Source organism: Pteropus vampyrus, unplaced genomic scaffold, assembly GCF_000151845.1.
Source record: "Pteropus vampyrus isolate Shadow unplaced genomic scaffold, Pvam_2.0 Scaffold97, whole genome shotgun sequence".
NCBI lineage: Eukaryota > Metazoa > Chordata > Mammalia > Chiroptera > Pteropodidae > Pteropus > Pteropus vampyrus.
In genome coordinates this window covers 3,393,567-3,405,397 of record NW_011888878.1, presented here as the reverse complement: position 1 = coordinate 3,405,397, position 11,831 = coordinate 3,393,567, and positions in this window count along the sequence as shown.

The window sequence follows — 11,831 nt, the reverse complement described above, 5'->3', positions numbered from 1 at the left end:
GCTTTCATGAAAATAACAAAATTATAATAGATATATAATGAAAAAAATAAGATAAGAAAATTAGACAACAGCCTAATTGGTCTAAAATTTGAGTAATATGAGTTCCAGAAAGAAAGAGATCATAGGCAGTTGAGAGAAGTAAAGCAACAAATAAAGTTGCTTTGAACAAATAAGAACAGAGTGACACAAATTTTCATAGTGAAAGACCCATTAATACTCACATAATGGATAAAATGAGATAATTGCATATTTGCAATTTCAGAACACTCTGGATAAGATGAGCTTAGCAGCTTCCAAAGGGTTAGAGGGAAAATTAGAAAGGATATAAAAGATCAGGAATTAGAATGCATCATATTTCTCAAAGGCAACACAAAAACTAGAAACACTGGACCAATGCATTCAACACCATAAAATATAATAATTTCCAATGCAGAATTCTATGTCTAATTCAATGATCAATCCAGTGTGAGTAGAGAATAAGGGCATTTTCAGCATCCATCTTTTTTCAGGATGCCTCTGTAGGATATGTTCTACTTAAAAGGGGAGACTAAATCAAGAAATGAGAGAGACATAATTAACAGTAGACCAGCATCAAAGACAAGACAAAGATATGCTCAGGAGAATATTGAAAGAAGCTCCAAGGGTGGCATAAGAGCAACTAGTTCAAACTGAAGTACAACAGACAGAAGGTAATAAAAGATACATGATATGCCTGGATGACCAGAGAGCGAAATTAGATAACTGTAGAGAATTTAAATTAGTAAGAAATATTTAGAAAAATAAGCAAACAGAAAAAAAAAAACAATAACAACAACGCTACTATTAATAATTCCAGAGACATCAAAAAGTTGTAAAGGAAAAAAAATAATAATGTTTTATAACACCTAAACTAACAAGGTAAGAGATAGGACTACAAGAAAGTGATTAGTTGTGCAAAGAAATGCCACAGAATTTGCTAAAGAAGTTGAAAGCAGATGACTCTGAAGAGTAGAAAATTTCAAAGAGGACTGCTATTTTTTGAAACAAACCTTGTGGAATACTTTGTCTCCTAAACTGTGTCCATGTATAATTTTTGATAAAAAAACAAAAACTGAAAATATTAAAAAGTAAAAAGAAAGAAAAATACTAAACACAACACAGAAGAGATTTTAAAATCATCCATAACTCTTCACTAAAAGAAACTCCATTGTCGTTTTCATATAAATCATTATTTTTCTATAAATCATATATATGTATATAACACAAATTATGTTGGATCCACTGAACAGAGATTTATAATCTGAATTTTATTTTTACTAACTATAATTTGACCAATTCCTCAGACACTAAATATTCTTCTATAATATATTTTTAATGACAACTTAATATTTTGTTATATAGTGTATATAATTAAAATGATAGATTATTTCGAGTAGGTCATATCAACAATTCTAATTTAAAGTGCTTGGAATATCTATTAACTCAGTCCTCATTGAGTATAAATAATTCATCATTAGTGCAAAAACAAATTATTGCTTTAAATAATTATTTTACAAAGTGAACAAGAATTTCCAGTAAAGCATAATCTCTATGTGGCCATGAAGAAAAGCAGCCCCTTCCCCTCAAGACTCTTCACAACTATAAGTTTAAATACTCTCAGAGAGCACTTTTGGTAAAAAGTTTATAATGTTAGAAAATTTATAAATTCCAGTAACCAATAAGACCAAATAGTCTATGTCTCAGATTTAAATTCTGACGTATTTAACATTAAGAATATTAATAGCCTATTTTCTATGTGTGTGTATATTTATATTTATACTTATATTTATATTTCTTTTACTTTCTAAATGAATTTACATGAACTAATCCAGTTCAAGGGTAATTCTGCTGATGAATTTGACTCAGGGTTTGTCTTCTGTTGGAATAGAGTATACTATTAACTGCTAGTCACAGATAGCTGTTTTGATTAGTTATTGACATTGTTTTATTGAGAAAAAAAGTATGTTAAGATACAACTTATAAAATATCATTGTATTGAACTGTTATGTATTGTAGTGAATTCAGTCCTTTAATAGGTTTTCAAAAAATAAAAATAAATAAATTGTCATCCAATATGGTGAAGCATTCATATGAGCCTATAACTACATTGAATTTTGGAACTGCAAAGGTAAAACCTGTTGTAGACATAAATAGCCCACTAGAATCAGTGTCTCCAGAAATACTTCCCAAAGAACACTATTTTAAAAGGTCTAGTATCAGGTCTACCTAACAAGAAAGGAAATTAAAAATTCTTTACTTAGCAGCTGCAAGAGAAATATATTTTTATCTTTATTGAGGAAAAATTCACAAATGAAACAGTCATGATATTTAAAATGTACATGATTTTTTGGTATACATATACATTGTAGGATGACTATCAAAATCAAGATAATTAACACATCCATCATCTCACATAGTTAACTTGTGTGTGTGTGTGTGTGTGTGTGTGTGTGTGTGTGTGGTGAGAATGTTTAAGATCTACTCTTAGCAACTTTCAAGTATACAAGAGAAACATTTTTTTTTAATTGAATTAAATTAGTTTGAGTGGGAACATTTATTTTCTTACCAGTATGTACCATGGCTTCAAAATAGGGCTGCTTCTTCTGGTGTAATGGCAGTTGTTACTGGAAACTATCTCACACATTAATTAAAATAAAAAACTATGTTACAATAAAAGTATATCTCCAAACTCCGTGGTTTATTCAGCTAGGGAAGCTCAAGTTTCCAATATTCTTCTTGCCTTGGCTCCAGAACACTGCAGGGCTGAATTTTTACATAGAGTTTATTAACAGTTATTGTTGGGAAGAGCTGGAAAAGACAAGAACAAAATAATGAGGCAAAACTTACACTTTATAGCGGTTAATGCAATTCAACATAAAAAGGAACAGGATTGAGGAATATTTCAAGAAATCAAAGAGCCTCCCACATTAAGAAAGAACTAAATTAGTCCAGCTTGTCATTAATTTGGGATGGAGAGGAAGTTATTCACTCTAAGGACTTAGATTCTTCTCTTCCATAACTCCTTTAACCACCTTTTGTCAACTGATCATAAATTTCAGCCTCTATGCATAAAGTACTGAATTTTTTAATAGAACAATGTATTGCAAATATATTCCTGTGCTTTAAAAAATATAAATTTGGTAGTCATATGTCAGAGATTGAATAAATTGAATAAAAATGATATCAACTTTCGAGGTAAGAGATCAAAACTAGCTAGGATACCTAGACATGATTTTCCATAGAAGATGAAATGTAAGATAAAAAGCTTGAGAGTTGAGAAGAGTTATAAGAGGTGAGGCTGGTGGTAGAAGAGAAAGAAAAAGCATAACATCATTTTAAAATCTGAGCAAATGCAGAAGACAAAACACAGACCACCTATTAATACACACACACTATACAAATATGAAACATATTAAAACATATTAGTGATTTATCTTGATTCATGTCTATTTAAAGTACATTACATGGTTTCTATTTGACTAACCATGGTAGGGTTCAGATTGAATTCTGTCACCCCTGGCTTCACACCTTGCCCACTACTCATGTGAAACCTGAAATCCAAGTTAGCTCCTAACCATAAATGCTGCAACTTTGCTACAGGAGATAACTTTGAAGAGACATTTTCCAGATCTGAGAGCGGGCACTGTTTTAATCCTTCTAGGTTTCCTCTCTCAGTACTCCTCTAGAGAAGAGAACATTCTACTGACAGTAGCTGAACTATCATAACTTCACAGATCATCAGAGCTTTGAGAAATACTTGCGGACTGACTGATTCTCTCGAATTGTCTCCTTACATCTTCACAGCTTATAATATTAGCGAGGGACGTAGTCTCCATTTTAGAGATAAGAAACTTCAAGTTAAAATAGTTAAAGAACTTGCTTACGATCACGATGGACCAAGGGGGTTAGCATAACTCTTTTCTTTGTTGCCATTTCACTTTCAATTTAAATCTTAGCTGTTAAATGTAAAATGTCTATTGTATTATATACATATTATTCAACATTGTTCATTACAAAATGACTCCAAATTGGTAAATTGCATTAGACCAAAAGAAATTATAAATTATCTATAAATTCCTGCTAGAGATTCCGCAGTGTTAGCTTCCCTGGGTTCAGTGACTCTTATAACAGTTCCTTGCAGGGATCCTGAATGCTATGCTTATATAGTTGTTACAAGAGATATTCTCCTCAGAGAGGCATAAAGATTCTAAGAAGCTTTTATTTCATTTACTTATTTAATTTATGTATTTTTCAATTACAATACAATATTGGCATATAATATTATATTAGTTTCAGGCGTACAACATAGTGATTAGACATCTTTATAACTTACAAAGTGATCATCCTGATAAATTTAGTTCACATCTGACATCACACATAATTATTATATTATTGACTGTATTCCTTATGCTATATGTTACATCCCCATGACTCTTTTATAACAACTAATTTGTATTTCTTAATTCCTTCCCATTTTTCACCCATCTTTCCAACCCCCATTCCAACTGGCACCATTAAAATATTCTCTGTATCTATGAGTCTGTATCTATTTTGTTTGTTCATTTTTTTTTTGATTCCACATATAAATGAAATCATAAGGCATTTGTCTTTCTCTGCCTAGCTTACTCCACTCAGTATAATACCCTCTAGGTCCATCCATGTTGTTGTAGGTGGCGGGATTTCATTGTTTTATGGCTGAGTAATATTCCATGTTTCTTCTTTATTCAGTCATCTATTAATGGACACCCAGGTTGTCTCCATATCTTAGCTATTGTAAATAATGCTTCAATTAACATATGAATTTACATGTTCCTTCAAAGTAGTGGTTTGGGGTTCTTCAGATAAATACTTAGAAGTGGGATTACGGGGTCCTTCTTTGTTACTTGTTATATACTTCGTTTTAAAGTCTATTTTGTTTGTCATAAATATTGTTTCCCTAGCTTTTTTTTTTTCTGATTTCATTAAATATCTTTTTCTATTCTTTTACTTTCAGTCTCTGTGTGTCTTTAGATCTGAAGTGAGTCTCTTTTAGGCAGCATATATAAGGGTCTTGTTTTCTTATCCATTCAGCCACCTGATCATTTGATTGGAGTATTTAATCCATTTACATTTAAAGTAATTGCTGATAGATATGTAGTTACTGACATTTTATTTTTCATATTTTTGATCTCTTCTTTCTCTCCTCCTCCTCCTCCATTCCTCCTCCCCCCCTTCCCCCTCCCAAACTCCCCCTCCTCCTCCTCCTACTCTGCCTTTTCCTCTTCCTCCTCCTCCCTTTGTCCCTCTAACATTTCTCGTAGTACCAGTTTGGGATTGATTAACTCCTTTAGCTTTTTCTTGCCTGAGAACCTATTTATCTGTCCTTTGATTCTAAATGATAACTTTGTTGGATAGAGTAATCTCGCTTTCTCGTTCTTGTTTTTCGTCACTTTGAATATTTCCTGCCAATCTTTTCTGGCCTGCAAAGTTTCTGTTGAGAAATCAGCTGACAGTCTTAAGAAAACTTTCTTATAGGTAACTAATTGCTTTTTCCTTGCTGCTTTTAAAATTCTTTTTGTCTTTAATCTTTGACATTTTAGTTATGATATGTTTTGGTGTAAGCCTCTTTGAATTCATCTTGTTTGGGACTCTCTGCTTCCAGGGCTTGTTTGACTGTTTTTTTTGCCAAGTTAGGGAAGTTTTCCGTCATTATTTTTTAGATAGGTTTTCAATTTCTTGCTTTCTCTCTTCTTCCTCTGGAATCTCTGTGACGTGAATGTTGGTATGCTTAATATTGTTTCAGAGGCCCCTTAAATTGTCATTTTTTGGATTATTTTTTTCTTGTTGCTGTCCTGATTGTTTTCTGCTACTTTATCTTCTAAATTACTGATTCAGTCCTCTGTTTTATCTAATCTTCAGTTGATTCCCTCTAATGTATGTTTCATTTCAGTTATTGTATTCTTTAATCTGGCTGGCTTTTTTTTTTTTTATTGTTTTCGACCTCCATTTTTATGTTTTCTATCTTTTTGTTAAAGTTCCCACTGAGTTCATCTACTCTTCCATTGTTTATTGAGCATTCTTATAAGTAGTGTTTTGAATTCCTCATCTGGTAGATTGCTTCTCTCTATTTTGTTTAGTTCTTTTTCTGGAGCTTTCTTCTGTTTTTCCATTTGAGACATGTTTCTTTGTCTCCCCATTTTGGTTACCACCCTGTGTTTCTATGTATTAGGTAGGAATGCTCTATCTCTTGGTCTTAGTAGAATGGCCTTAAGTAGTAAGCATCCTATAAGTCCCGTGGCACAGTGTCCCTGGTCACCTGAGCTGAGTGCTCCAGGTATATCCCTTGTATGGGTTGTGCATGCCCTCCTGTTGTAGTTGAGCCTCGGTTGCTGTTTGCACATCGATAGGAGAAACTGACCCATGAACTGATTATTTGTGAGGACTGGCTAATGACTACAGTGGAGAAACACTTGTGCAGGGGCTGACCTATAAAGCATAATTCACTTTAGCAGGGCTCTGGTGCCTGCCCAGTCTGCCCTTTAGGTGTGTCATTCTTGGATGCGGACTTCAAGGTTCAAAGCAGGTTATGGGATGTGTAGGCCTCAGGGCCTCATGGGAGAGGCCCTGACACAGGCCAAGTTCAGCTATAGTCTTCACCCCCACCAGAGCCACCTGGTATGAGCTCCCAAGTAATCTTCAGAGGGTCGACACCTGTACTTGACTTGGAGGTGCCTCGAGAGACCAAACCACAAACTAGGGCCAGATACTACTAGTGCCAAGCTTGTGGCTGTTCGCCAAGAGGTATGAGGCACACTGAGGTCACATGCTGTTTGTTTGGGTTTTGTGAACCATTGAAAGATTTTTAGGAAAGTACACAATATGAGTCAAGACAGGTCATTTGTATGGAAAAGCCACTGGAAGCAGCTTGGATGTGCACACAAGTTGGGTGAAGTAGGGTTTCAGTGAATCACCTGGGTGGGGTGACCAGTGTTAGCCAGGTTGAAGGAGACAAAGATATAGTGGGCACCAGTGTCTGCACTCTAGGAAGAAGGAGGACTCAACAAAGGAACAATGAATTCTACCAGCACTTCTATCTGGAACAAGTTGACCCTCTAGCTCTTGCCTGAAGATATACAATTTAGTTCCTCCTTGTATGTCCCTGGCACCTTTTAATATGCTGTCCCAGCACTGGAGCTCAGAGTGAGTTCATCAATGAATAAGTCTATATGGGGGCCATTTAAGAGAAACAACTCCAACTCTAATGACCTTCGATCTCACTCAGCAACAATCTCTGCTGGTTTTCACTGCCAGAATTTATAGAGACCTCTCTTCCTGGCACTGGAACCCTGCGCTGGGCAGCCTGGTGAGGGCCTGGTATCACTCCCTCTCAGGAGGACCTCCACTGCCAAAATATCTCTCCCAATTTTTAACCACCACATGTGAATGTGAGACCGGCCTATTCCATGTCTCCACCCCTCCTACCAGTCTCGAGATGGTCTTTTCTGTGTGTCCCCAGTTGTAGAACTCTGTTCTACTAGATTTAAGGTTATTCTCAGTGATGGCTGTTCTGTAGTTTAGTTGTAATTTTGATGTGGTCATGATAGGAGGCAGCACAGTGTTTACTACTCTGTCATTTTGACCAGAAACTTCCCTAAGCAGAAGCTTTTAAATCAGGACAGCTCCCATATGTGCCCTTGAAAATAAGCTGTCATATGAGGAGAAGGTAACTCCTCGAGAGCTATATGAACTGCTACGAATTCAGGGACTCCTACTGAGAGGAAGGAGGAATGCCCAGCACTGCCCCACCAGGATAGTGTAATTCATATCCCGAGAGCCTGCTTGTTTAATTGAAACTTCAGGACGCCTATGTGAATTTCAAAGATAGATTCTACAAATGTCAAGTTTAGAAAAGCTCTACTGTGCCTTGAAGTGGAGATTATTCTGTTCATCCTTCTTGGCTCAGGATAAGTGCTCAGACTCTCTAGAGATTATAACATATATCCTACCACTCCATCTCATTAATGGATAAATTTAAGTTTCAAAATCTGCAACATACTCCAATTTTTCACTATTTTCTCCAAATTTCTCATGTTCCCCTCCATGGCACATGGTATACTTGGGTTTACTAGTTTCTAAGAATGAAATTCTCCAGTTCATAGTATTCCATGATAATTACACAATCCAAAATCTAATATCAAACGTGGATTATAGGATGTAAGGACAGGTAAAAATTAAAAATAAGAGACAATTATATTTGTTGAAAATAAAGACATAGATCGCTCCTTTTTTTGGAGAATTGACATTAGAAAACTTGTATTGATAAGTTCTTTTTCTGTCTCTGAAATATGTGAATGTTTTTAGAAGCTAAATAAGCCTCTCCAGCTTTATAAACTAGGAATTTCCTTCACAAAGATCTGAAAGACATCTCTTAGAATTGTAATTAAGGGAGGTAGCACCTCTAACTGTCAAATTCTGTGAGAGGGTAGGAGCCACATTTCAGGTGCCTTGCTCCCAGTTGCAAAACTACCTCCTGTCATAAAGATATGAGAAGTTTATTTTTCCTTTGCACAACACCAATTAATCATTATAGGTAGTCACCCCAATAAAGAGATGAATTTATGATAAACTGTGTATAATGATAGTGCTCTTTAGTTCTCTTTCTTTAAACCTAATCATTGTTTGTCTTGAAAATATATATGTAAATGGAATATATTTGACTTCATAAATAGATGACACTTTTTGCTGTCTCTGAAATCTCTTAGCGGATTGCCTGAGATGCACATCACATCCTGATTTAATGCTCATAAAATAACAAGCAAAAAATGTCTTTTTCTCTGCTACTTTTGTGGAGTTTTCCAAGTTGGGCGAAGATTTTGTTTTTAATTATAGTCGCCCAACAAATGGTGTATTATTTTTTATCTTGACCAACCTACAAAGTATTTGGCTAACTTTTATGTATTATGAGTTCCTATTTTATTATTCAAAGATCTCTATATTACCATCATGTCTACCAAATATCAAAGAATGACTGATAGTGATATCATTTCAGAAGAAGAATAAATGAGAGGGTAACCATTTTTAAATGTATTTTAAAATGGAATCATGTTTTCAGAAATTAGTATTTACCGAAAGATAAAAATTTTACTCTATAATCCATATGCATAAAGTTGTTGGCTTTTTTTTTTTTTTGCCCTGAGGAAAAAAATGCAGAGAAACATTTTAAACATTTGTCATTTCAAGGATTTCCATATAGAACATAGGAGAGGCTTTTTTCATTATAGTTCTAGAGGCAGAATAAATAAATACCAGCATGTGGGATTCTCAGAGGGAGAGAAAACTGAATTTAGTGGAACAGTGTTTTAATAATTGAATCTCTCTTTCGTCAATCTCAGCACCCTTCTGATGTCACGTGCATGCAACAATGAATTTATTCAAGTGTAGGTTGGGCAAATGTCATCTGGAACTCTAAAGACACAAATCCGGCAGTGATAGAAAATTGAAGGCCATGCTACTGAGATCTTACTAAGTCTACCTTCTATTATTTTTGTAAAGAAAGAGATTTTTATCCAAAGAGAATAGCTGCTTCTAAAGACCAAGATGTCTTGTAACAAAAATAGTTATCACATTTGTCAAAAGCCTTTTATATGCCACTTTGCTGAGTAATGAGACATATTATTCAATTAGTCTTCACAACAAATCTAACACATATGTATTATAAGTGTCATTTTTACAGCTGGGAAAATTGATGCACACACACCAAGTAAATTGTGTTTGGCCATCAGGTATTTGTGTTTAAAATTATACCATGCTGACTGTCATTCAGGAAAACTACATAGATTCAAGTTAAAGTGAATGAAACCAGAAGAATTCCTTGTTTTACTTTTTCTAAGTAAAATAACTTGAACTTAATAGAAAATCATAGAAGGATGTGGAGTGTATTAACTTCTTTCAACATCAGGATATTCCCAAAAGTTTTTGAAGATTTCCAGAGATAATAAAATGAATAAACAGTTCAGGAGTTTATAAAATGGCATTCTAAGGAAAATGATTTTTTTCTCTCAGAAATTTTTGCTTCTTAAAAATGTTAAAGGTATATTACAGGAATTTAGTATAAGGTAATTATAATTACCTTATAATCATTCTGTTGCGTAAGACAGTATTATTGACTTTAAGAAAGTAATGCCCCAGGATTTTCTGTTAAGCTTTCCTTATGTAACCTATACTACAATGTCCCCAACTATCTCTTCATTATTTCTTTTACTCCTTCTTGCTTATGGAAACAAAGGAGAAATTTTCATATCACAGCCTACTTGGCTCACACCAAGTTTATACTCTCTAAATTCATTTTGGCCCTTGTAAGCTTACTATTCATGCCTCCTCAATTTCTTTGTTGAATTTTAGCTTTCATATTTCTAAATTCTGCTTAAGCCCTCTTACATCTTTGCTAAACTCCAACTTACTGCAGATGTGTCTCATTTCCTGAGACATTTTTTAACCAAGACTTGCAGAAAATCTTTGAAGAGTCTCTCTTCTGTGTCCTCTCTTTCTGCCTACATTCTATTTCTGTGGGGATTCTCTCTGATATTTCTTCAGCCAAAGGAGTCTAAATGTAGTCTGAGAGTAGGAAAAAAAATCTACTATTCTCAAATAGATCCAAATTCCCAAATTATTCTACCTTACATATGAAATTTCAAAGTTGAATTTATAAATTTAAATTTAATTTGGCTGCTATTATGTCTCTGATTTGATTACCCATCTCCAAATCAATGGGTGACATGACTTACACTAACTGCAGAGAGGTCCTCCTATGTGATAGAGAAAGAAGAAGGAATAACAGCACATCATTTAATAATTCAAAATACTCTGTTATAAGGACAATCTAAGCCTCTCTTTTAAGAAAATTATATACCCTCTATCTTTTCTTGCTGCCATCCCATTCCTTTTTCTGACAAACTTCTTAAGGGTTATAGTGAACTATTTTTCTTTCTCCACCACCCTCAGTTCAATTCAAATACAGAGAGCTTATATATGTAGTAGGGAGATATAACAGGAAGATAGTTTTAGAAGTTCTGATTATCTTCAGGTCACAAGAAACCCTTAGGTCTGAAGACTAGCATTTCTCGACACACTTGGTTCTTCTCTGATTCCAGGCCCAGGAAAGATACATATGTTTGTGCCTAGAGAAATAAGAATAGGAAAGTGACTTGTTAGGTCAAGAAAATGTGAGCTGAAGAAACATATATTATTACAAGCTCGAGCATTTAATATTCAGTCCCCATTTTCTACACCAGGCTCCAGTCTTGGAGAGCCCTGAAGCCTCACATTAAGATAATAGTGTCATACATTATTGGTATTTCCCTCAGCCTGTTATCTTCAAGTGAATAAAATGAACAGACTCCCCTACCTATCTGTCTAAGGCTGGCTAATTTTTATGTGCTTTGATTCTTATTTCATTATAGATAGATATGGATATTGTCTTTAATGCCTAACTATACTGCATGCGAGGCAAGATTATGCGATATACTTTATTAGTTTTAAGTCTCTGGAATCTTTTTTGTTAGCCTTTGCATTATTAGCCTATCAGCATGGAAAAAAAAAGGCACTAAGTGGGCATTTTGAATGCTCTAAAGAAATATTATTTTGCATAAAGTGGATTACTAGAATATGAAATTTTATGTTGATTAAATAAAATAATTTCATCAATATAGAGTACAAAATGAATTTTAATAATCAAAATAATATGACTTCATGCCCTTAACCTTCAACTCTGAACCTGATTTTCTGTTCTCTCCCACAATGTTTCCTAACCTAGTAAGGCAATTGCGCAACTGATA